The sequence below is a fragment of the Prionailurus bengalensis genome, chromosome A1 (assembly GCF_016509475.1).
Source record: "Prionailurus bengalensis isolate Pbe53 chromosome A1, Fcat_Pben_1.1_paternal_pri, whole genome shotgun sequence".
NCBI classification, from domain to species: Eukaryota; Metazoa; Chordata; class Mammalia; order Carnivora; family Felidae; genus Prionailurus; species Prionailurus bengalensis.
In genome coordinates this window covers 22,721,651-22,749,321 of record NC_057343.1, presented here as the reverse complement: position 1 = coordinate 22,749,321, position 27,671 = coordinate 22,721,651, and the positions used below count along the sequence as shown (strand labels likewise).

General features: G+C 38.3%; 1 protein-coding gene across 9 annotated transcripts in view; it reads right to left on the bottom strand.

Annotated features, from left to right (window-relative positions):
• RCBTB2 (RCC1 and BTB domain containing protein 2) overlaps positions 1–17,313 on the bottom strand; it is a 59,089-nt gene extending 41,776 nt beyond the window's left edge. For 2 of the 9 annotated variants that reach the window (XM_043578531.1, XM_043578471.1), the window contains exon 1: positions 7,769–7,933. The gene's annotated coding sequence lies outside the window, so the exon portion shown is untranslated. Of the gene's footprint in view, positions 1–5,123; positions 5,195–6,866; positions 6,962–7,105; positions 7,214–7,768; positions 7,934–12,327; positions 12,465–17,239 lie in introns of those variants that run through there. The other 7 variants (XM_043578543.1, XM_043578551.1, XM_043578477.1 and 4 more) reach the window with 6 other exon arrangements.
• Positions 17,314–27,671: the final 10,358 nt, after the last annotated feature.

The window sequence follows — 27,671 nt, the reverse complement described above, 5'->3', positions numbered from 1 at the left end:
AACATTTCTTTTTAATATTTATATTTGAGAGAGAGAGAGAGAGAGAGAGAGACACACACACACACACAGAGCATGACCAGGGAAAGGGTAGCAAGAGAAGGAGACACAGAATCTGAAGCAGGCTCCAGGCTCCGAGCTGTCAACACAGAGCCTGACACAGGGCTCGAACTCACAAACTGGGAGATCATGACCTGAGCTGAAGTGAGAAGCTTAACCAACTAAGTGACCCAGGCGCCCTGACAGTTTTTTTCTTAAACAGATGTTGAACTCTGTCCAATGCTTTTCTGCATCTATTGAGATGATTATATATTTTTTATCCTTTATTTTGTTAATGTGGTGTATCATGTTGATTAATGTGTGAATGTTGCCATCCTTGATCCCTGGAATAAATCCCAGTTGATCATGATATGATCTTTTTAATGTATTAGTGAATTCATGTTATATTTGCTAATAATCTGTGTGCAGTACTTGCAAATATTTTGATGAGAATTTTTGCATCTATGTTCATCAGGGATAGTAAACTGTAAAATCCTTTTTTGTTGTTGTTCTGTTTTGTTTTGTTTTGTTTTGTGATATCCTTGTCTGGTTTGGGTATCAAGGTAATGCTGGCCTTGTAAAATAAGTTTGGAAGCATTCCCTTCTCCTTAATATTTTGGAAGAGGTTAAGAAGGACAGATATTAAATCTTCTTTAGGGCGCCTGGGTGGCGCAGTCGGTTAAGCGTCCGACTTCAGCCAGGTCACGATCTCGCGGTCTGTGAGTTCGAGCCCCGCGTCGGGCTCTGGGCTGATGGCTCAGAGCCTGGAGCCTGTTTCCGATTCTGTGTCTCCCTCTCTCTCTGCCCCTCCCCCGTTCATGCTCTGTCTCTCTCTGTCCCAAAAATAAATAAACGTTGAAAAAAAAATTAAAAAAAAAATAAATCTTCTTTAAATGTTTGGTAGAATTTACCAGCAAAGTCATGAACTTTTATTTGTTGGGAAGTTTTTGATGACTGATACAATTGCCTTACTGTAATACACCATAATCAGTCTATTAAGATTTTCTATTTCTTCATGATTCAGTCATGGAAAGTTTCTAGGAATGTATCCATTTCTTCTCATTGTCCAATTTGTTGAGCTATAATTCTTCATAGCAGTCTCTTATGGTCTACTGCATTTGTGGTATCAGTTGTAACTGCTCTTTCATTTCTGATTTTATTTGAACCGTCTCTTTTTTTTCTTGGTGAGTCTAGCCAAAGGTTTGGCAACCTTTTGTTTGTCTTTTCAAAGAAACAGGTTTTAGTTTCATTGATCTTTTCTATTATTTTTTGTTTCTGTTTCATTTGCACTCTGATCTTTGTTATTTCCTTCCTTCTACTATGTTTGGCTTCATTTGTTCTTTTCTAGCTTCTTTAAGTGTAAAGTTAAGTTGTTTGGGATTTTTCATGTTTATTCAGGTAGGTCTGAATCCCTATGAACTTCCCTCTTATAACTACTTTTGATGAATCCCATAGATCTTGTAAGTTATATTTCCATTTTCATTTCTCAAGGTTTTGTTTTGTTTTTTCTCCTTTGAGTCTTTTGATTGACCCATTGGTCAGCAGAATGCTGTTTAATCTCCACATGATTTTCTGATCCTTTGTCTCTCTTTTCTCCTTCTGTGACCCCCTATAATGCTAATGCTACTCTGTGTTGTCCCATAGCTTCTTTAAGCTATCTCATTTTTTATTTTTTTTTCCTTTTTGCTGTTCTGTTTAAGTAAGTTCCACTCCCCTGTATTCTTGATTGCCAATAGTTTCTTCTGCTTCATATAGCCTGCTGTTGAACCCCCTCTAGCGTATTTTTCAGTTCAGTTATTGTATTCTTCAGCTCTGTGACTTCAGTTGGTACTTTCTTATATTTTCTCTTTATTGAAGTTCTCACTGTGTTCATTCATTCTTCTCCCAATTTAGGTGAACATCTTTTTGACCACTAATTTGAATTCTTTACCAGGTAAATTACTTACATCCACTTTAAGGTTTTTGAGGGTGTCTTTTTTTTGTCCCCCTGAGGTTTTACCTTGTTCCTTCATTTGTAACATATTCCTTTTTCCTCATTTTGCTTCACCCTCTGTGTTAGTTTATATCTAATGAGAGAAACAACTACCTTTCCCAGTCTTAAAGTGGCTTTGTACAGATGAACTTTATCTTTAAACTTTGCCCTAGCTCTTGGTTGTCTCTTGAACCATTATGACTGTCTAAGGAGTCTGATTTATTCTTGATAGGTCCCAGTTTTTGAAGGTATGCCAAGAACTGTCCGTGTTCCAAAGAGGGGAATCTCAGTCAGCACCTAGTTTTAGGCTGATTGGAAGCCAGACCCTCAGGCAGCAGCTTTTAGAGTATGCAAATACATACAGTCCTATGAAACAAGTATAGACTCTCTTAATGTAAGCAATCTGACTGTCCCCTGAGTGACAGTTGCAAAAATTGGAGCTTCAGACCATTGCATAAGCTCCTTTCTGGGAGGTCCTGGCAAACAGTAATGAGGCTAAGGGAAAGCACAAAGATGGCATCCCCTTGCCTATATTCCCTGAGAGCACATTTGTAAGCCTCTACATATGTGGCAGACCTGAAGTCTGCCCCTCAGGCTGAAGTGTCAGAACAATAGGCCTTTTTCACAAACAGACTGGGGGTGTGTTTCAGTCTGCTGTCTGTGCAGTGCCCTGGGTGTGACAGCCTATCGAGAACTGTCTCTCCATTTATTACAGGCCCATGGAACCCAGGAAAAACAACCATGCCTGCCCATGGTATCTAGGTAGAGCAAGAGTGCAAAATAGTACACACCAGCACATCTGTCCCCAGACAGAGTCCCAACTGGTCCCTGCCCCTCCAGCAGATGCTTTAAGATTAGAAAATAAATTTTCACATATAGTCTAGGCGCTTTTCAAACTGCTGCTTTTGTGGTGGTTCCTGAGTGAGTCTGCATGCAAGCCCTTTCCAAGAAATATCTCAGTTCTGCTATATAGCCTTTTGGGTCTCCTGGTTGTGAGATCCATTTTCCATCTGGTTTTCAAAGCTAGATGTTTGGAGGGCTCATCTCTTCACTGCAGGTCCCAGGGATTGCGGTGCCTGATGTGGGGCATAAACCCCTCATTCATCAAGGAGAAGCTCCAGATTTGTGAGATTCCTCCCAACTGTGGGTCACCACTCTGGCAGTGGGGTTTTTGGTGAGACTGTCTCACACGTGACCCTTTTACTGCTTTGATGTGAAGATGCTATTCAGCTAGTTCTCAGGTCTTTTTCAGAGGGAATTTTTCCATACGTAGCTGTAGATATGGTATGTCCACGGGAGGAGCTGAGTGCACCCACCATCTTGGACCACCCCCCCTAACATTTCCTATTATATCTGTTTTCTTAAACTTGTATAGTTCAACAGTTTATTTCCAAATTATCCTTGTTTGGAACAGATAAGTTCTTATTCTTATAGACTGTATTTTGAGAGCTTTCCCTACACTCTGAATAACTACACAGTTGAAGACTGGTGGATAAGAAGACAGTCTTTTGATAACTGAACATGATAAACATATCAACTCCTAATCCTCTCAAAGAGCAGATCAAATAATTCAGTTCCCTGCACAAAGCACATAATAGGTAGCCTTTACATATTATTGTTGGCAATCAAACTACTAGTGTGTTTACTAGTAGGACAATGTGTCATATTACTTGGTAATACCTCTGACCCAAATAAAGAGTTAAGCTGATTATAGGACATACGTTCGTTTGCCTAATTTATTCAACAAATGTTGATTTGGTACCTGCAGAAGGCACTAAGCCAAAGTAAATACATAAAAGAAAAAACAAAATAATATGGAGCAAAAGGATAACCACCTCCCAGGTGCTTGTGTCAACATTACCCCAACACAATGGTACTTGTGGGCCTTAAGAGCTAATAACCAAGACACATTGTATCTATGAAAGCAAAGCATTTTCCATGGAAACGGATATTTTGCAATTGATCGGGAGCTTCTAAAAGCTGATAACCATTCTTTAGAAGTAATCCCTGAAGAAAAAAAGAAAAACACAGTAATTTCTGCAAATAAAGCCCAGTGTTATATATCTTTTTAATCCAATTTAATAATATGAGGTCAACTTCAAAGCTGTGCTTTAAAAATATAGTATATAAAAAAGTGTCCTTGCAATATAGAACTCAGTTCCTTTAACAAATTCCCCCATCTGGGCAACACAGTTGATGATGCTTTTATAATCAAAGAAGTAGGACATTAAAGAAAACTAATGTCTTTTAGGATGCCAACACACAGTTTACAGTGTGTTAATGAGCTCCAGGCAAAGTAAATGTCAATGGGGTACTGATGATTCCCAACTATATGCTAGCTGAATCATTAAATGGATGTCATCTGTGAGTTATGAATGATAAAAATATAAGAAATGATGATCCCAATGATCATTTGTAAAGGATGATAGCTATAATTTACCTCCACTTGAATGAGAGGTCCTAAACCTGTGACAATAGTAAAACACCTACACAGCTGCTAACTAATGTGAGGCAATTAAAAATAGGATAGACAAAACTGAAAAACTAAAATCACAACTAAAAGTAAGGTACCACCTCAAAGGAAATGGGTGTTTACGATAAGCATCAAACTGACTTTTAGAACCCACAAACATCATTGCCACTTTAATTAGGTTTATATAAAGGAAGGGTTTCAAATTTCATTAAGAGAGATGAGGCAGATCTTCAGTCCCAAGCAAATTTGTATTTAGTTTGAAGAGATTACCGAGCTCGTCAAAGTCAGCCTTTTCAACTACACATAGCAAAAGTGCCCTTTCCAAATATGAAAAATTATCAAGACATATTGATGTTTTTCTGTTGTTATACTAGCTAAAATAAGTTGATACTTGAGACATTTGTAAATCCACTTGAAATTTAGGTCCTTATAGATATAGTACAGTTAAAAAAAATCCTAACATGCCTACGAAATAGAATCCTAATTGTGAAAGATCCTTATCCCACAACATAAACATTCCTTCAGCATGGTAGGCTCTCTTAGCCTTGGCTCATTTCCATTTGGGATTCATTTTGTTCAGTATCATATACATTCATTACAATACAGAACATATAATATGATCACTATTTATGATTTACTTACTATCTGTTATCCACTGGTACTTGTTAGCTCAAAACGTCTTCCATGGAGAGATATACATAATAGATAATAGCTCAGGTTAGATTAGTAAGGCTGAAGACACATAAGACACATGCTTCATTGTCAGATAAATGCTGGAAAAAAACCCTACTATCCCTTAAGTTTCCTCTCATATTGTTAAGATGGGATCACCATGTGAACTAGGCACATATTCCTTCTGGATAATGAAAGTGAGAAGGATATCTGCCTTCCACTGAAGGACACTATAAATATCCCTTTCAGAAAGGCAAGCTATCTGCTCCTTTGAAGTAAATATCCCCATGCAGCCCCAAACGGGAATCTTTGATGTCATTCTGCAACCCTGATAATTCCACTCCTGGTCTCAAATCTCTCGTCTGGTCTATTTTGATTTATACCAATACAACTCCAGTAAACTTCAAAAGTAGTGGTATCTTAGGGGCATTGTAATTTCACTTTAACCAAGTGATAAAACCAAAATTAAACAAGACAAACTCCTAAAGACAGACAAACCCCATAAGTACCCTAAATGTATAGCTCCAGATTAATAGTTTCTGATATTTAAACACAGTGTTTGTACTCTTCTGAAGTAAAGGACCCAAAGGAAAACACACCTTACTATCTATCAGCCTCTTTGTCTAAGTCTTGCCTGGTTCATTCAGAAATCTCTAAGAGCAATAATTTAATACCTTAAAGCATGACATCATACTGGTGAATCTTCAACCCAGTTTCAAATAAAGAAAAGCATCCACCATAACCATCCTCTATAAAATTGCAACCCACACCTGTACTCTCAGGCCTCTTTCCCTGCTCTCCTTTTTCATTTTCCAGAGCACAATTTTCTAACACGATAATCAAATATGTTTATTGTCAATCATTCATCTCTAGAACATAAGCTCCAGAGGGAAGAGATCTTTGTCTATTTTGTTCACGTACATATCCCAAACACCTGGACAGGACCTGATGCAAGGTAGTCACTCAATATTTGTCGAATGAATGAGTGAATTCACATTGAGAATTCAGTACAAAATACGCTCTGAATATAAGGGAGACAGAGCATACACATACAAATACATAATATCAGAGAGTGGTAAGTGCTACAGAGCCAAAGAGAACAACAGGGTAAGAGGCTGGAGAGACAGCCAGCAGTGGCTATTTTAAATGAGGAAGCCACCTCTCTAAAGTGAAGGCAATTGAGGCTTGAATGAAAGGTGGGTGCCATACACATTGGGTGGACAAGGAAAGTGGGCTTTGAGGATGGCGTAATTAGCAAATGCCTAGGCTCTAGGCTGGAGGCCCACTTGGGCCCAAAGAGGCCTGCATGGTGGAAGTGGGGTGTGCAAGAATGTATCATTTCAATTGCCTTTACTTACTACTTAATAACATGTACAAACTGCCCAATGCCCTGGGAAATAGATTACCTTTCACCTAGAGTACTCAGATTCCCTGATAGTAAGTGCTTCTTCAATTTACTAGCCCCCAAATGTCCGTATCAGCACACCATATAAGATTACAAGGCACAGTAATGACATCGTCAAAACCCGTTCCAAGTAGCCTCAGGAGTCACGAAACTGACTTAACTCAGTACCACTGCGCAGAAAGGTGTAAAGCCAAGCAGGAACTTGGTACTAGAAGTGTGCAAAGCCAGGAGGCTCAGTAAACATTAAACAGTGCCTGTCATTCGAGTCTGGGGGGGAAAGAGCGTCAAGCCTAAGCAGTTTCATTCACCTCTAAGAAAGATAAAGTCGCCAAGCGCGGTACGAGGCAGCGCTGTGACATGCATTTTGTGACAATCCTGGACTCGAGTTGTTCTGACATTTTATGTAACTTCCCAAAGAACAAAAACAAAAAGTTCGCTCTGAACTCGCCTTCCAACTCAGACAGGAAGTTCCTCCTCGGCCAAGGCGGGGCGCTTGGAAAGTTTTCAGCGGCTAAAAACCTGTTTCCGGGGCTGAGCGGAGCAATACCTTCCGGCTTAAAATAAAGGTTTTCGGTGATTCCTCCTATGCCTCCACAGCAGCTTCGCCTAGCTTAGCCACACTTTCTGCGCTGTCCCCTCGACAACAGGACCAAATGTCGGAGGCACAACACTGAGTTAGCGAGCTGGTTCGGGGCCGGGAGCTAGGTGAATGGGTTTTCAGAACGCCAGCCGCGGGTCGAGGCGACGAAAACGAAAACCACAGCAGCCTACGCCGGGTGAAGAGGGGAGTGGGAAGGCGAAACTCTGAGGCAGGCGCCGCAGCCACAGCCCGGGGCGACGCTCCGCCTCGCCCGCCGGAGGCGGGGAAGCCTCCGGCCAGGCGTTGCCACACGCGACCCTCGCAACGCGCACCACATCCGCCCGCAGGCTCGCACATGCGCAGCGCCGCCCGGGCCCCGTGGCCTGGGTGGGGAGACAGCCCAGAGTTCCGCGCCCAGCCCCCGCCAGGGGGTGTGCGCACGCGCGGCAACGCCTAGGTCCTAGGCCCGGGCGGGGGTGTAACTCCGGGGGCTGCTCTCCAACCGTCGCCGCGTTCGGGAACTTGGACAGCGGGGGCGGGGAGAAGTGGCCCGCCGCCGGGGGATCTGAGGGCTGCCTGCTGCAAGCCTGACGTCCCCTCTTGACCTCCTACACCATCCTGTCCCCTTACCTCAGCGTAGGCCCGAGCCGCATCCGCTCCGCTTTCTGGGTCGCCGTTACTGCTCGGCCGGGGGCCCGGCGCAGCGACGAGTTGGCGCCTCCCCCTGAAGCAGCCTGGCCTCGGCGGGTTGCGCTCGGGTGCCAGGCCGGGGAGGGGAAGGGAGGAGAGCGCACTGGAGGGGAGGGGGCCGGCGACGGCGCCTTGCCTCGCCCCTCCTTTCCTCCTCCGGCTGCCCGCTACCGCCCCCGCCCCTTCCTTGCCGCCTCCCCCTCTCGGAGCGGACCCCACGACTGCATCTCGCCTCCCTCGCTGGGTCCATCTCCGCTTTGTGGGGCACCCCTCTCCTCCGCTAGGGTTCTGGTTCCCAAAGTCTTGGGAATTTGCAAGGGTGAGGCGTGTAAATTGTAGTGTGGGCAACCTTTTCTACAGTTATCCCCCCAGCCGGTCCACCATCAGGGAGCTCAAATCACGTTTTCACACGGTTTTCCCCTGTTTGCCCCTCTGGGCTGTGGAGCCAAAGTCCTGTGCTCTCCTAATAAGAATGCTGAAATAATGACTGATTTGTCTTGGGGTGACCTGGGACCAAGGTCCTCTGGAACAACCGCACTTTACCTTTATTAATTTAGTAATTTCTTGTATTACACTGCGCCTCTATTGGCCTCAGCAGACTTTAGTAAAATGCGCCACATGTAATATAATTACAATGTGCAATAATTTCTTGCACTTTACACTTAAATTGACCTGAGTGGGTTTTGGTAAAATGCTCCACAATTAATCTTATTAGCTGTTCCTGGGAGGTAAGCTGAATGCCTTTACACTGGCTTGTAAATGAGGGCACAGGTTCAACGTTTAAATGATTTGCCAAAAAGTAGCACAGCCAGATAGAAATGTCAATCCAGAGTGATTCTGTCGTCTTGTTTGATCTGGCCTTTGTCATTCACCGGAAAAACATCATTCCAGAAAGTCTAACTGTTTTTATTGCAGTTGCTGTCGTTGGCAGACATTTATGTCTATTATCACAGCATACTACATTGAACCCCAGAAGGAGACTTGCATTTATTTACTTGATTTTATAGGTTATGAGCAGGGGCAGGAGTCACATACATTTCACTGCCTAAGATTAAGCTTTTCCCCTGAAACAATCAGTTACCTTTTGTCCTTTTGTTATAAAAGGTAACATAACCATAACTGAAAGGACAGCTTGGATTTTTTTACTTGAAAAGGATAATTATATGGAACTCCTTCCAGAGTATTTATCTAAGGGAGAGGGTTTCCAGACTAAGTAGTGAGATAAGGTGGGGTTATCACTAAACAGACCTTCCTTCTCTTATTTGTGATGTTTATATCTCATTAGATTGTGGAACTCTTAAGAGCAAGATATGCCTTATTTCTGTACCATAAAGTGTGTAATAAATGTTTGTGGAATCAAATTACATTGATTACATGCCCTTTAGTTCCTCAAATATGCATCCATACTCCATTAAGAGACCTAAACATAAGCATGAATCCATGGTTTACTCTCATTTTAGATAGTTTGTGCCAATTCTCCTGGGCCTGACTGCCTGGATAAGCTGACTTCTTAAGAGAGGTTGGTATCTAATCCAAAAAGGCTTTAGGTCACCTTTTCTTATACCCTCATCAGGTCTCTCATTCCTCTCCTTGTGGCAAAGCTGTGTAACACTGAGTCTGCATAAAAAAAATCCACTGACTTGTTTTTCTGTTCAGGAAAAGGTTTTTCCTCTGGTCACCACCAAAGCTAAAATTCATCATTAAACAAGTTTAGAGTTGGTTCATTAAACAGGAATTCTTTCTAATTCAAACAGTCAAATTCTCCTTCCACCTTTTTCCTGTATCCAGACTACTTTGTATTTCAGGTATTTTAAGGAATTTGAGTGACCATTTAGAGAGCAAAATTACAGAAAACCACTTCCATTCATAATATAGTGCATAATTTACAAATCAACCTATATAGTATTTCTTTCCCTGCAGGTATGATACTCCTTTACAAATTAATATTTTAAGATTTAGGTATTTTAGAAATAAAAGTTCTTAGTTCTTAGGACTTTTTAAAAGTCCTAAGATTATTCCTAAATAATAATAATAATAAGACATTTTATTTAGACTTTCTCCAATTTCTACCACGAAACATCTTGTTAATAGGGAACTTAATGTTAAGATGTGATTGCAGCAAGAATGATCAGAGCAAAGGATTCAACAGGTTTAGTCCCACAATACAGAAGGGGAAATTTCCTGTAACAAATCTAATACCTAGAGTAGTTGGAATGTGGGAAGAAACTTTAAAAATTTTTTTCAGATGTTTATTTATTTTGAGAGAGAGACAGAGTGAGAGCAGGGGAGGGGCGTTGAGAGAGAGGGAGACACAGAATCTGAAGCAGGCTCCAGGCTCTGAGCTGTCAGCACAGAGCCCCATGCAGGGCTCAAACTCATGAACCATGAGATCATTACCTGAGCTGAAGTCAGACGCTTAACCAACTCAACCACTCAGGCACCCCCAAGAAACGTTTAGAATATCTCCATTTTTATCTAAATTAAGAAATCAAACTTTACTAATATTTAACATGTACATTGACAATAGTGCATATTTTTTGTAATCAAAATACAAGACCAAAAATGTTTAGAGACCGCTCACTTCTTTAGAGTACCACCAGGCAGGCATCTGATTTTACTACATGTTTTGACTCTGTAATATTTTAAATACAATAATTTGGATGCATACAACATTTTAAATATAATAATCATGAAATGTATATAATAGTTAAAAATTCACCTTTGTTATACTATGCAGTAAGTAAATGTTTATTCTTTAATCACTTTTAACATGAGATACTTACTTAAATCTTGGTAAATTTGCATTATCATAGAGCTGAGAGATTAAATATAAATCCTCATTTTATCGATGCCCAGATTATGAAGTAAATTATCACAAGTCTTTGGATTCCGAGTTTCATTGCTTTTTCCAATCCATCATCCCACTCATAGGATAAATAGTAGTATCTCATTATCCATCAAATGAAGGATAACAACAAAGCCATTGCACAAGGTGAAAAGGTACAGATTTTTCTCATAAAACTTTAAGTGGAAGAAATTCTTTTTAACTTCTTACTTTAAAGTAATTATAGATTCACATCAAGTTACAAAAATAGTACAAAGATGTCCCATACACCTGCCCCACTTTCCCTCCACTATGTTTAAGATAATAATATACTGCAAACACTAAGAGCAAAGACTTGAATTGAATCAGCTGACCAAACTCTGAGAAAACCAACTGGCCAGGAACTGAAGGTTGAAAAGGACTGGTTTGCAGCAAGGAGTCTGAATGATGGGAGCTGTTCCAGCGGAAAGAAGGAGGGGAAAGGGAGAAGGGAAGAAGACCATTAAACACAACACATTCCTTAGAAGAGAAGTGATAGCCTCTGTACTAGATATATGTTTTTTATGGTTTTCTTTTTGGCCTATTATTTCATAATTTATCATTTCTTTTAAATATTCCAGATAATGTCATCACTACTATAACCTATATCCCTACACATCATAGCTTAGAAATACAGCTAGGTTGCAAAAAAAAGTAACTTTCTGACTCTATCATCTAAGGGCAACCTTGTAGGAATATTAGCCCTCCTTAAAGCACGTAGGGGCTGGGAAAACGGGGTGTTCGAGTATAATTATATAGACATCATGTAGCATCCTCCTCCTTTGCCACTTCTGAGTGAGGACAGGTGACTCTCCTGGGGTCCTGGCTCCTCCTAGTTGTGTGGGAGAGAGTAAGTGCCCAGGCCACTCTAATGTGGAAGGCACAAAGACGGCCCAGCTCTCTGTATTTTAGAGAGATGTCAGTTACACTGTGCCTTTACAGACACTTCCTCTTAACCATGGTATGTGACATGGTATATCCCAGCACAGTGCTAGAATACAAAGCAACGAAGATGATAGGATACATGTACATGTTACCGTGGCAGCAATAAGAGAACAACAAACCATCAGGAGGAGGTCAATTAAGGCTTTCCAAAAGAAAAAAACTTTTGGCGTTAAGTTTTAAGGATGTTTACAAGTTAGCTGAGAGAACAAAGTTACAGATGGGGATGTTAGGGAAGGGAAACATTCTAAGAATCTGAAAGAGTATGATGTATTCGAGAATTTTAATCTGTTCTGCTCGGCAAAGCAGGAACAAAGGCTATGTGGAGAGGATAGAGTAATGGGAAAAGATTAAAGTAGCCGTAATTTTCTGAGTGCTTTCTTGGGCTGTGCTTTTTATAGTACATTACCTTAATCTTTACAATAAACTGCAACTTAATTTTGGCCTTGTTTTACAGATGAAACAGTGGAGACTTAACTAACTTGTTAGGGTCACATAACTAGTAAGAGGTGAGGCTAGCACTCAAATCCATCTCTGATTCCAATCTGAAGCTCTTCCCACTTGACCATGTGGGCTTTTTTCAAATGAACTGGAAAAGTAAATGGGCCAAATAATAAAAGCCCTTGGCAATGCAACAGCAAGACATATCACAGAATCCAACAAAAAATTTTAAGCAAAAGGATGACATACTGACCTTTGTGTTGAGGAGGCTCCCTATTTTGTAGTGGGGAAAATGGTGAGGTTGGGGCCAGGGGACCATGTTAAGACTCTATCCAGTCAGTCCAGGCAGGACATCAAGAGTGCTTGAACTCAATGCGAGAGTAGGGTATGCTTAAAGAGAAAGGAGAAGATGAATCTGAGAAAAAAATTTTCTAAATTTATTTATTTATTTGAGAGAGAGAGAGAGAGGCAAGCAGGGGAAGGGCAGAGAGGGAGGGAGAGAGAGAATCCCAAGCCCGATGTGGGGCACCATGTCACTGCAAGGTCATGACCTGAGCTGATATCAAGAGTTAGATGCTTAACTGACTGAGCCACTCAGGTGCTCTGAATCTGAGAAAATTTTGATTAGTTTTGGGGGAAATATTACTAATATACTTCTCCATAATAACAGGTCAAAGAAATAGAAACATTTTAATTGATGCTGAGAGCATGTTGGATAAAATTCAATAGTCAATATTCATTTTTGATAAAAGTTAGTTTCATGTTTAATAGTGGAATTTTAAAAGCATATCCGTTAAATATAGGAATAAACATATGCTTAATGCTCAAATGCTATTCAGAAAGTACTAGCTAATGCACTTATAAAAGAAAATAAAGTAAGGAATATAAAGACTGAAAAGGATGCAGAAAATATCATTATTTTTACAAACTATGCAATTAGATTTGTTGGCTAAGGGATCCATACAACTCCTTTTTCCTACCCTCTTGCTCCATTCCAATTTGGATTGATCAAGTTCAAAGGCATTTCATGGGCACCCTTCTGTGAAAATGGAGTTGTTACCGTGTCATGGTAGCACACTGTCCAGTGGACCCACTGGGAATGACTCTTGTGACTCTTTTTATAAGACTTGAGGAAAAAATGTCAGAGCCTCCTCTTGGAGATAGCCTACATATTAGCTCCATTTGTGGCTTTCCATTCCTTATCCCTGAAAGGCAAGACGAGCCCAGTGATACAGTCTAACTGCCCCAAGCTTTGGAGCAAATATGTTTTTGCTCTTGCACAGCCTTCTCCTGGCCAAGTGGTCTGTTCTGGATTGGCCATTCCCTGCATTGCGGGGTTAAGCACCAAGACTGAGGATGGGATTCTAGGGAAGATATAAACAGGGCAGATTTTATAGCCTGCTCTGGTTCTAAATCAGGTAAGCCTTAATAGTATAATGGTGTGGCCTAATATGCTGATTTCAACATTAGAGCTCAGGGCAAATCATCAGATGATAATAGTGATCATCTGCCTTGCTTCAGTTTTTTGTTTTGATTTGATTTGGTTTTGGTTTGTTCAGTGTGTGTGTGTGTGTGTGTGTGTGTGTGTGTGTGTGTGTACGTGTACTTTTCTTAGGGACTTCAGAGAAAAGAAAGTCAAAACAGGATTTGGGTTTTTCTGGATCTCCTTGTCAAATACCACTTGAGTTCCCGACTTTGGCCATGACCAATGTAGATCTTGAAAACCCAAGAAAATACACTGACAATCTTTTGGAAATAATAGAATTTAGTGATGCAGCCAGTTACAAAATCAATATACAAAAATCATTATGAAGAAAACTGTAAAGCTGCTGAGACAAAGGAAGGTAAAATGGAGAAACATGCTGTTTTCAGATAGGAAGACTCAATAATATAGGGATGTCCATTTCCCTAAAACTAATGTAAATGTATAATATTATCTCAATAAAAATATCAATCATTTTATTTAAATAGTCCTTAAATCCATTTGAAAGTGTAGTTTGGTAGAACTCTTTGGAAGGCAGATTGGAAGGCAGTTTGACTTTAGGTATTAAATTGTCCTTTGACTCAATAATCCCACCTGGATGAGGTTACTGGTATGAAAAGATACATGGAGGAAGATGTATAACATTTTTATAATTTGGAAAAATAGAAAGTAACCTATTTACTATAACAAACTGGTTAGATAAATTAAAGTATGGCAAATACTGTTGACTGTCCACCTAAAAGCTGTCTGCCCCCCCTTCCTCCCTCCCTTTCTTTTTTCTTTTCTTTCTTTCTTTCTTTCTTTCTTTCTTTCTTTCTTTCTTTCTTTCTTTCTTTTTCTTTCTCTGCTCTCTCTCTCTCTCTGTCCCTCCCTCCCTCCCTTCCTTTTTTACTTTTTATTAGGGGAAATTTCAAACATATACAAAAATAGAATGATTAAAAGCCCCATGCACCTATCATTCAGCTTCATCAATTAGCAATTCACAGCCAACCTTCTTTTATCAATACTTCTGTCCACTACATATTATTTTGAAGCATCTTATCATTCCATCTGTGAATATTTCAATGGATGTTTCCTAAAGATAAGAAGTCTTTTTTGAAAAACAACCAAAACACTATTATCATACTTTTAGGGAAACTAACACTAATTACTTGATCATGAAAGGTCCTTTCAGAACTCAGTTTTTTAATTACCTTGCAAGTACTATATATATATATATATATATATATATACACACACACACATATATAACATATATGCATATATGTTATACATATATATACATATATAACATATACATATATATGTTATATATGACACATATATATTTATATATTATATATACAACAAATATATATTTTATATTATTTTATTATATTTATATTATATATAATATATATGTTTTTAACAGTTTGAGTTACTTGGGATTCAAATAAAGTATACATATTGCAATTGGTTGCTGGGTCTTTTAAGTTTCTTTCAACCTGTGGGTTGCCTCTCCAGCACCTTTTGTTTCCTTGCAATTTATTTGTTGAAGAACCAGTTTATTTGTCCTCTAGATTTTCCAAAATCAGGATTTTCCTGAAGGCAGTCTCCATATTTTGCATCAATTAATAATCTAGAGCCTTAATTATATTCAAGTCTTATTTTTATTTTTTTGGCAAGATGACTTCTTAGATGGTGTTGTGTCCTTCCATTGAGAAGGATATGATGTTGGATTGTTTCTGTGACATTAACAGTTGTTGATATTCAATGCCTATAGTCATACTATATTGAATATGGTATTACGAATTAGACATAATGTAATTCAGTAGATGTTTTAAATGGTGAAATCCTAACTCTATCATTTCTTCTTCATTCATTAGCTGGAATACTTCGGTAGAGGGAGAAATACTTTCCTCAATGATTTGATTTCCCAGTGATATAGGAAGAGCATGATTCTTTCTCTTACTTTGACAGTTTTTCAAATAATGAGTTTTTTTCACTAGCATTCTCCAATTGTGACCAAATGAGTTTGTTTGTTGGTATCATTGTGAATCCATGGATTTAAACTTGCCTCTTTGTTTCATCTCCTTTTTTTTTTTTTTTCTCACAGAACCCTGTTTTTGTACAGGTAGTAATGCATTCAGTCACAGAGAAGAAATTCTGGCTTGACTGAGCCTGTCTTATCAATTCATTTTCATTTGGCAGTGTCTGGGGTGGGTATATAATTGGTCCTGACTATAGATACATATAAGGAAGTTCACTTCTAAGAAAGACCCCTCCACCCACTCAAGTGCCCTCTTCCCACCACACCACCTCAGCTTTTTTCACATTGTCGCATAGGGACTTATGTTTGGGGAGCTGCACCTTAAGCTTGGAATGTCCCAGTAGATACATGTGATACATAGGCACAATTATGAACATTAATACTGCAGATCTAGATGTACAGACAGGGAAAGATATCTATGATTTATTGCTGATACAGTACATATCATTAAAACTATTTACACAGAGTTGATGACAAGCACATATATTTACACCAAGACCTGACTGGAATTAAGTTCATTGAAATACTAAGACTGATTATCTCTGACTGTTGAGAGATTGGTGAATTTCTACTTTATTCCTTGTATTTTCCTATAAGGTATAAAGTTTAAATTTTTATGTAAATAATAAACTTTTTGAAAAGTATGACTCTGGGCAATTCTCATTTATCTCATGTTACTTATAATGAATTTCTTTCAAATAAATGTATCTCATGATAAAAAATTTTTTTATAAGACCCCATAACTGGCATCACATCACATGATTTTTCTCCATGGTATAATCACCAGGCAGGAAATGTTTTGATTCTGGAATAACATTTCCTGATAAACATTTTTTGGAAACATTTTAAGCATTTCCTGATCTGAAAATTTTTGTGATTTTTTTCCCCTTTGTGTATCTTATTGTTATAATTAACAATACTCCTAGTCCAGTGGAACATAATCATCCTGTTGAAGAAAAAACTTCCAGAAAAACATGGGTTTTATTAGAGACATTTTCCAGTCACCAAGAAAATATAATTGGCACAACTTTCACTTGGTGGTAAAAATAATAAGTAGTCTCCCTTTAGCTTACATTTAAGAAATTTCTACTTTTTTTGATACATTCTATTCTCCCAAGAAGCTCCATATTCTTAAAACCAAAGAGATATTTTTTTTAAAAAATCTAGGCCTCCAGCATAAAATTGGAAAAAGGCCTTTCTTCCTATTATTAATTACCATTTATGTGGCTGGTTCTGCCAGGCCATCAGCACAGGAAGCCAGGGCTATGCCAATCATGACAGTAATCAAAGGAAACTGAACCAACAACTCTCTACCGCTCACATGCTGTATGCCCTGTGTTACCATAGTTGCTGGGGCAACTTCAATGAAGGAGATAACCTTGCTCTCCTGGACCTCATAATCTACAGTGGGGAAATGCCCTGAAGACCACGTGGGGATGAGTCTAGAAAGGCAGTTCCTTGAGGGCATTGATGAATTTTAAACAGAGATCCAATACATTCCCCCAGAATGGCAAGTGGAGGACAGAGGGATATAGGGAAGCAAATGAAGAAGTGACTGCAAAAGTCCTGATGAGAGACAATGCAACCCTGAATTTGAGCAGTGATTTTGGGAGGGAGAGGAGAGGAGAAATGAGGGAATGATCAAATACTTACTTCATATAGCCTCTCTCTTGTTCTCTCTTAACATCACTGGAGTCTTCAGCAGGATTTAAAGTATCTTAGCAGGGTCAGAGCTCTGAAGGAGAAACAGCTTACTCCTGGCAGCCAGGATGGAAGTGTTGAAACTCTTTGCCAAGTCATCTGTAGGTTTGTTATGTGGTCTGATAGATTCAGCCCCTCCCCTGATGACTGGCAGTAGGACTTACCTCCTGCTACAGATAGGGATGCAGCCTTGACCCCATTGTAAATATAGTAGGCCTGAAATCCCAAGGCCATATTATAGCCTTAGTATCCTCTCTGTTCTGGCCTGAGTCTTCAGTGAGGTGATATTCCTCACACTCTCACCTGGGAGCGTTCTTATAACTTCTGGAGTGGACCTGGTCATTTACAGCCTTCCTGTGTAGTTAGCTGTTCACCAAAATTGCCTTTTAGGAGACAGACTGTCCTGAAGCCTAGTCAAAAGTCAGATAAGGCCTCCCTAAGACTTCCCTGCAACAATAGGAACTCAAAACTTATGCCCCCCCAAGCTTGAACCAATGTTGGTCTGGAGAAAATACTGTAGCATATCTGCAACCTGAAGGAAAGGCTGGGACTGTCTCCCTAACAAGCTATTCAAGAATCAGGATCTTGGATCTGCTTTGGGTCATGAAGTCCATCTCAATTGGTGAAAATACAAAGCATAGGTCAGTGAGAAAGTATAAGAGCCCCACCTAGAAGAAACTTTGTTGAGACTCTACTATTTAGGGCTGATGTCTATTTAATCCTGCTCCCTTCCGAGATTCCTATCTGGTGTGCTAGTTCCTAGCTAGGGTTTCATGTTTCAGACCCAAGTCACTAGAGAACACTTGGAAACCAATTCATTGTCTCATTTTGCCAGACTTGGTTTAATGTTTCTAAAGCTCAGTAGTATGGTCTGAACTGATGATCTCGTGTGTATCACAGAGAAATGAGGAACAAAATGAAATTTATTACTTTTTTTATACATTGAAATAATTGCCTGCATAATGAGTTGAGGTAAAGCCAACTTCAGGTCCCTAAAATTAAAATTAGGAGAGAATACTGTAGAAAAGTCCTGGCCCCATCACGTAGAACCACCTAACCTGGTGTATGTATGGACCATGTACTGAACATTTGTCTCAACATCACCATACAAATGGCTATGGATCCTCTTCTCAGAGGACTTCCCAAGTAACATATAGAAGGAGAAATAAAGAGTAAGACATTTGGCAAATTAGGAATCAATTATTAGTCAACAGGGTTTACAACAGGGATGCAAAATAGGCAGAACATACACCATCAAGAAGCCAGGAAGATGTGACAAAATACTGCCCAACTGTGGCCATACTCTATGTTCTCTAATACTCACCTCTTACCTTGCTTCTATTTCCAATCTCTTTCCACAGGACTTAATGGGGCTTTGTTTTGGACTACAATACGAATAGGATTTGACAATAGCTCTTCTCTGGCTCAGCTCTGGGCTTCAGTGTCCTTCTGGTCTCTCCACAAACCCTTGTTTCCAACCTTTCTACCTCTTGTGATCTCCATCTGTGACCCAGGACTTCCTCCTACTTCATGCATCAGAATGTCCAGGCCCTAGTTTAACCAGTCTTCCTGGTTTTCCTGGTCTCAACTCCTCCTTTTCCTTTTCCACATGGGGCCACTCAAACTAGCTCATGGTTCAGATGTATCTCGGTCATCCCCCTAAAAGTTCAGAGAGATCCCTACCTCAAATGGACAACCCTTAGGAAGCTCACCGGTTCTCTATTTTCTCTTTAGTGCTTGGGACTTGAAGGTAACTGATTATTTTGACTACAGGGACACTCTTTCCAGCCCTCCTTGTAAGATATTGGGCACCCCCATATTGTATAATGGAGAATTGTATTTTGGCAATTCTGGCAATAATGCCAGCAATTCAACATCTCTGAGTCATGAATTAATCTACTCTTCACACGAAGACTATGGAATCTCATGTCAAACTTTTCAAACATTGATGTTTTTTCATCACTGTCCCCCAAATTACTGTCTCAGCACATCTCATTTGCCTGAGCAGACTTGGCTTTAGAAATAAATTAGTGATAAGTCATGAACAATCGAAAATGACTTGATACATAGAACCATGGCAACAAGGAGAAAAGGAACTAACATTTACTGAGTACTTGCAATGTACCAGGTACCAGGCACAATTAATCATAATCATAAGGATAATATTTACTGTATACATATTATGTGTAAGGCATTGTGCTAAGTACATATGACCTAATTTAATCCTTTAACAATCCCATGAGATAAGCACCTTGTCACTGTCCTCATTTTATGAATGAGAAACTTAAGCTTCAAGAGGTCAGGTAACTTGCTCAAAATGAACTGGGTTTCAAGTCAAGGGGTGCCTGAATCTAACATCTAACAGGTTTTCTCTCTCTCTGTTCCTCTCTCAGCTTTCTTTTTATTAGACTTCTCATAGGTTTGTCTGTTTTATTGCTCTTTTTAAATAATCAGCTCTTGGTATTATTGATCAATTCTACTTTTCTTCCTATTTTATCATTTTCTACTTTTATTTTTATTAATCTGCTTCAACTGCCCATGAATTTATGTTGTTCTTTTTCTTTTTTTTTTTTTTTAATTTTTTTTTTCAACGTTTTTTATTTATTTTTGGGACAGAGAGAGACAGAGCATGAATGGGGGAGGGGCAGAGAGAGAGGGAGACACAGAATCGGAAACAGGCTCCAGGCTCCGAGCCATCAGCCCAGAGCCTGACGCGGGGCTCGAACTCACGGACCGCGAGATCGTGACCTGGCTGAAGTCGGACGCTTAACCGACTGCGCCACCCAGGCGCCCCTATGTTGTTCTTTTTCTAGCTTCATGGGTCAATGCTTAGATCATCTGTGTTCTAAGTACATGTATTTAAGGCTATGAGTTCTCTTCTGGGTGTTGTTTTGACTACATCCCTCAGGATGTTCTCATTTTTATCATTTCTGAAGTACAAAATTTCGATTCTAATTTCCTCTTTAGCCCAGAAGGTATTTAGAAGTAAGTTTAGATAAACAGATTTTTTTTTTTTTGAGGAAAGGTGTACTTAACCTTTGGTTAATAGTTTGTACTTGAGAACCTTAACAATTAAAGTAGCAGTCTGTTTCCAATATTATGAAAAAAAATGAGTATTTTGTTGTTACACTGAGTTTTGCCATTTTCATTTATATTGTTCTTCATTGGAAGAGAAAAGGAAAATTATTGGTGGCTCATTTCTTTATTATTATATAGTTATTTGCTTTTGGGAGAGAAGGTGAGTAGTGTCTTTCTGCTATAAGGAAAGTTCCATTGAGGCCAGGGACTTCAATTGACACAACTGAATTTTCAACATCCAAAACAGTGCCTAGCATATGGTAAGCACTCAGTCTATCAATCTATCAATCACTATGTATACAGCTTTATTGAGGCATAATATTATGTTTATATATGTATAATATATGTCTACATGTATATATACATGTGCATATATACATACAGGGCTTTATTGAGATATAGTTGACAAACATTAAACTGCACATATTTAAAGTGTACAATTTGACAAGTTTTAACATGTGTACACACCCTGGCAACTATCACCATGTTCAAGATGATGAACATGTGTTACTCTCAAATGATTCCTCGTGCCTATTTGCAATCTCATCACCTCTGTTCCTCACTGTTCCTTTATCCAAAAAACTACCCATCTACTTTGTTTATTTATATCTTCTAGATGTTTATATAAGTGATAATACACAGTATGTACTCTTTTTTTAATCTGGGTTCTTTCATTTAGCATAATGATTTTGAGATTCATCCATGTTGTTGTATGTATTGATAGTTCATTCCTTTTTTTTTTTTGCTCATTATTATTCTGTTGTATGGTTATAACTTGTTTATCTATGTACCTGTTAATGGACTTTTGTATTGTTTCTAGTTTGGGGCTCTTACAAATAAAGCTGCTGTGAACATTTGTGTTTAAGTTTTTGTATGGATATATACAGTTCCCTTTCTCTCTTTAAAAAGAAAGAGTTTATTTATTTTGAGAGAGAGAGAGAGAGAGAAAACACAGCAGGGTAGGGCCAGAGAGAGAGGGAAAGAGAGAATCCCAAGCAGGCTCCCTGCCATCAGCACAAAGCCTGATGTGGGGCTTGATCCCACAAACCACAAGATCATGACGTGAGCCAAAATTGAGTCAGACTCCCAACCAACTGAGCCACCAGGCCCCTCAGTTCTTTTTCTCTTAAGTAAATTCTTAGGAGTATAATGGCTGGATCACACAGTAGGAATAAAAGTTATTAAAATCTTTTCCAAAGTGGATAAGCCATTTTACATTCCCATGAGCAATATCTTAGAATTCCAGTTTCTCCATGTCTTCCCCAATATGGCAAGTCTTTTAAATTTTAGACATTCTAATACGTATGTGCTAGTATCTCATTGTGGTGTTAATTTGCATTTCCCTAATGGCTAATGGTGAGGTGTGGGGAACAGACACTCTTATGTACTGTTGATGGGATCATACATTGAAACATCTTTTTTGTATTGCAACTTGAATTTTGGTAGTTCATTAAATATGAACAATTGTTGACATATTAATCCTATTTTTAGAAATCTAGAAACGTATTCTGTCATGAACTGGGCATAAAAGCTATCAGACTAAACTAAGTTCTTTACATAATTTTCTTCTGACTCAGAAGTTGCATTCTTAGACCATCTTGCTGATCAATTTCTATTTCTCCACACCATGCATTCAACACTCATCTTTGAGCCCCATCATGAATTTACTCATACAAATCCTTGTTAACAATGTAAAGTTTCCTAAATATTTCACAGAAGAGAAAAAAAGAAGAGGTTGACAAGATATATCCACAGCACATAGCTAACAAACTGCCATAGGGGTTTCTTGTCTCTCCGTTCCTAATGGAGGTGGTTCCCTTTGATTCTTCCACCTTACAACCTGCAGATCCTTTGGTTCCTTCTGTTACATAAACAATTTAGCTACCATCTTATATCATTTGAGTATTTTCTTGAGATTCTGATTTCTATTTCAAGTGCTTTTTCCTTAAAACTAAAACCAATGTAGCAATTTATTTTATTTTATTTTATTTTATTTTATTTTATTTTATTTTATTTTGTTTTATTTTATTTTTAATATAAAATTTATTGTCAGATTGGTTTCCATACAACACCCAGCGCTCATCCCAACAGGTGCCCTCCTCAATACCCATCACCCACCCTCCCCTCCCTCCCACCTCGCATCAACCTTCAGTTTGTTCTCAGTTTTTAAAAGTCTCTTATGTTTTGGCTCCCTCCCTCCCTAACCTTTTTTTTTTTCCTTCCCCTCCCCCTTGGTCTTCTGTTAATTTTCTCAGGATCCACATAAGAGTGAAAACATATGGTATCTGTCTTTCTCTGTATGACTTATTTCACTTAGCATAACACTCTCCAGTTCCATCCACGTTGCTACAAAAGGCCATATTTCATTCTTTCTCATTGCCACGTAGTATTCCATTGTATATATAAACCACAATTTATTTATCCATTCATCAGTTGATGGACATTTAGGCTCTTTTCATAATTTGGCTATTGTTGAAAGTGCCGCTGTAAACATTGGGGTACAAGTGTGGTCTCAAACCATAATCCTTAAGGCATGACTTCCTGGTTAAATAGAATGTGATTCACAACCCTTGTGTGGCCAAAGCAAGCCATCAGCCAACTGCTATCATGAAAATAGTGAATGTGCTCAAACATTTGTAAATGAAGAGAAAGAGTCCAGGGATAGAAATGCTTGGGTCATCCCTTAGGCCAAGTTTTGATCAGTTTACCAGTTCAGCTGTATGCAAGAAACAATGGAGCAGATCATCCAAGAAATGGCTACATCCATGCATCCATTCATGAAACCTTAGTGCATAGTGGTCCTGCTGAAAAGTAATCTTGACCCAGGATTAGTTCTAGAATCAAATTACTATTCCCTCAGTTGGAGGAGAAGAGGAAAGGATGAAGATGGTATGGTGGAAACTACTGGTTGTCCCCACGATATTAACTGTCCTTGTCTTCAGCAATAAGCCCTCAAATTTAGATAGGTTCTGGCTACCTAGAATAAAAGCTATTTTTACCAGCTGCCCTTGAAGCTATGTGTAGGATATGGCTAAGTTCTGGACAATGAGATGTAAGCATAAGGTGATATATATCCTGAAAGTGTCCTTAGAGTTGGGGGATATGCCTTCTCCTACACTTTTCTTCCTTCTTGCTGTCCAGATTGCATATGTGGACCTCTTGGACCACAGGTAAAAGTCAAATGTTTAAGATGGCAGAGCAAAAAGTTAGAAGGAGCCTGGGTCTCTGATAATTATAGAGTTGTCGTACCAGCTTCTGTCTTAAGAGCCCTCTGCATGTGGTAGCTGAACCTATTTTAATTGATACTAATAGAGACGTCACCTACTTTATTGAGGTAATATCAAGAAGGCCTTGAATTCTATGCTAAGAAATTCAGATTTGTAAAATACATATGATAGGGAACAAATAATGAATTTTTGGATATGAAGAAAATTTCATTCACATTTGTGGTACTGTTGCATTTTCCCTTTACATCACTAAGAACTAGAACATAACTTTTAAAATTTCATGCATAGATCATTAACCACATGAGCAAAGGGAGCAACAGAGGTGAATTTACCAATCTTAATCTTTACTTAAAACAAGTTTAGTATTGATATGATATGAATAGAAATTTCTAAGAAATGAGTGGAAAATGTTGGAATAAATTTTTCAGTTAATAACATTTTTTCCCTAGCTCTGGAGATTTACTGGTCTTCTGAATAATATTATTTACTCTCTTCTTTTTGGATTAATAACAAGTAATGGATCACTAGTAAGTAAGAAATAAATTAAAATAAAAGTAAGGAACTAGGATGGTACAGTGGACATTTGAAATTTTTGGCTACCCAGTGTTCATTCTCTTATTCCAACAGCAGTTGGTTTCCTTTAGGGGAATTTCTACTTTCAATGTGAGTATAAGAGCATATGGTCCTCAACAAGTCCTTTTGTCATCTTTAAAAAGTTCTGAATTTTTTGGGGCGCCTGGGTGGCGCAGTTGGTTGGGCGTCTGACTTCAGCCAGGTCACGATCTCGCGCTCCGTGAGTTCGAGCCCCGCGTCAGGCTCTGGGCTGATGGCTCAGAGCCTGGAGCCTGTTTCCAATTCTGTGTCTCCCTCTCTCTCTGCCCCTCCCCCGTTCATGCTCTGTCTCTCTCTGTCCCAAAAATAAAAAAAATAAAAAAATAAAATTAAAAAAAAAAAAAGTTCTGAATTTTTAAAACCCTTCTAGTTATTGTTATGCGTAGATACTCTATTTTTAAAAAGTTGATTTTTGCCCAAGTGTGTTTGTGACCATACCATATATATTATAGCATGTTTTTTTCCCTCACTATTTTTGAGATTTAGCCATGTAGTTCATTCATTTCAGCTCCTATGTAATATTCAGTTTTATAAAGTTTTAGATTGAACCATGTCAGAATAGTTGAATAGCAGCAATTTCATATGATTCAACCAAATACCACAATTATCCATTTTCCAATTGATGGACATTTAAATTTTTTTTAATATTTCACTATTGCAAGCAATGATGTAATAGAAATCCAATTATATATCTCCTCAAGTACAAGTGCAAAGGTTTCCCCTAGGTTACCTACTGAAAAGTAGAAATACTAGGTCTTCGGGTATGCACAACTTCTGGTTTATCAGACGATGCCAAATTATTTCTCGAAGTGTTTGCATCAATTTCCACTTACCAGCATTGTATGAGAATTTTTCCATCTTGACCAACAAACAGTTTGCACCATCACCAATCTTGCCAATCTGATGAACCTGAACAGATGGTTCCTTGTTTTAATTTGCATTTCTTTGGTTACTGACCAATTTGTATTTATATTTTATATCATTTATATTTATTTGTATTTATATTAATTGGCCATTCAGGTCTTCATTTTTTTGAATTTACTCTTTATATAATTCCCAGTTATTTAACAATTATTTGACATTTTCTCTCTTGATTTCTAAAAGTTCTTCAAAGAGTTTGACTACTGAATCTTATTAAATACATGCATTGTGAGTATATGCTCCAAATCTCTGGGCTGTTTTCCATTATGCCTTGTTTTACAGAGGTTTTAAATTTGAAAACACTCTAGTTATATTTTTTTTGTGTGACTTGTGACTTGTGCTTTTTGAATCCTGTGTAGGAATTCATTCTACCTTGTGGTCAGAAAGACATTCTTCTCCACTGTCTCCTCCAAGTCTTGAAGTTTTGTTTTTCACATTTAAGCCTTTAATCCATCTGAAGTTGAATATATATACGGTACACAATGAAGGTCTAACCTTTTCCCTCCATATGGTAACATACTGCTCCTGCATCATTTATTGAATGGATATCTTATTACACTGGGTTGTAATGCCACTTCTGTCATGTACCAAATTTCCACACTTGCAAGCTCTTTTTCTGGACATTTTCTTCTTGGTTAATTGGTCTATTTTTCTGTCTTTTTGCCAATGCCACATTGTTTTTTTTTATTTAGTTTTATAATAAGTATTGATATCTGGAAAGATACCTTTTAATCTATTTTTTTTCACCCATCCTATATTTTTTTCTTTCAAAATCTTCTTAGCTATTCTTGGCCCTTTACTATTCACTTCAAGTTTAGGCTCAGCTTGTCAAAGCCCAAAATAAAGTCTCCTGAAAATTTGCTTGGATTTCCACTGAATTTGTAGATTAATTTGGGACAAGAACTGACATTTGTGTGATTCTGGGTCTTCCCAAACATGAGCATAGTCTATTTCCCCACTTAGTTAAGTCTTCTTTTATGTTACTATATAATACTTTATAATGTTTTCATAAATGTCTTTCATACCTTTTATGTTATTGTATTCATAGGTTGTTTTGTAAATGGAATGATTTTTAAAATTAATTTCTAATTGGTTGTTGCTAGTGTACTAGAATACCATTGAACTTTTAATATTGCTCAAGTAACATATTAGCTTGCTAAACTCTTTGTAGATTCTCTTGGATATTCTGTGTAGACCATCCAAATCTCTGGAAATGATTTTTTTCCCTTGCATTTCATTTATCTTTCTCATTTCTACCTCTGGCTAAGACCTCTAGAACTAAGTTGAATGGAAATAGTAATGGTAACATCCTTGTTATGTTCCTGACTTGAAACAAAATGCTCTAATGTTTCACCACTGAGTATGATATTTGTAGCACATTCTTGATAAATATCCTTTATCAGTTGAAAAAAGTTCCCTTCTCACCCTGATTTCTAAAGTGTTCTTTTTTGTTAACATTTGTTAACAAATGTTGAATTTGGTTAAATTTCGGGAGCATATATTGAGATTATCACATATATTTTTAAAATTTATTAACGTGGCAAATTACATTAATAGGGTTTCATGACTTAAACTACCCTTATATTCCTGGAATACCCCCAAATTAGTCATGATAAGTTTTTATTCACGTTGCTTAATTAATTCCGTTTGCTAATATCTTATTTGGGACATTTGCATCCATATTCATAACTAAGCTTGCACACAAATTTTTCTTCTTATACTTTCTTGCCTCTTTTTTAAATTTCTTTTTTAATGTTTATTTATTCTTGAGACAGAGACAGAGCGTGAACAGGGGAAGGGCAGAGAGGGAAGGAGACACAGAATCTGAAACAGGCTCCAGGCTCTGAGCTGTCAGCACAGAGCCCTACGCGGGGCTCAAACCCACGAACTGTGAGATCGTGACCCGAGCCGAAGTCGGACACTTAACCGACTGAGCCACCTAGGCGCCCCTCTTGCCTCTTTCTAATGTGGGAAATTCTTCTTCTTTTTTTATTACCTGAAATATTTTGTATCTGAAACATTTTATATTCTTCAACAGAGATGAAGGGGATTGGTAGTAATTTAGTATGCATGGTAAGCTTACCTTGGTTATTTTCAACAATTGTCTGTTTGGACTTATTAGTTGTCTTTTGGTTTTACCACTGCTTACCCTACATCAGTTGTCAAATATTTCAATTTTTTAACATATTTATTTATTTTCAAGAGAGAGAGAGAGAACATAAATAGGGCAGGGGCAGAGAGAGAGGAAGACAAGAATCCAAAGCAGGCTCCAGGCTCTGAACTGTCAGCACAGAGTCCCACGCGGGGCTTGAACCCACAAACCGGGAGATCATGACCTGAGCCGAAGTTGGATGCTTAACCAACTATCCACCCAGGCACCCCAGTTGTCAAATATTTTAAAATATTACTTCTGGGTATAGACCTGTTCCACATTTTTATTTCTTCTTGAGATAATTTGAATGGCTTACATTTAACCAAAATCTATTAAAACTAAATTTTTAAATGTATTATTATAAATTTTTTTTAATAAATTTAAAAAATTTTAT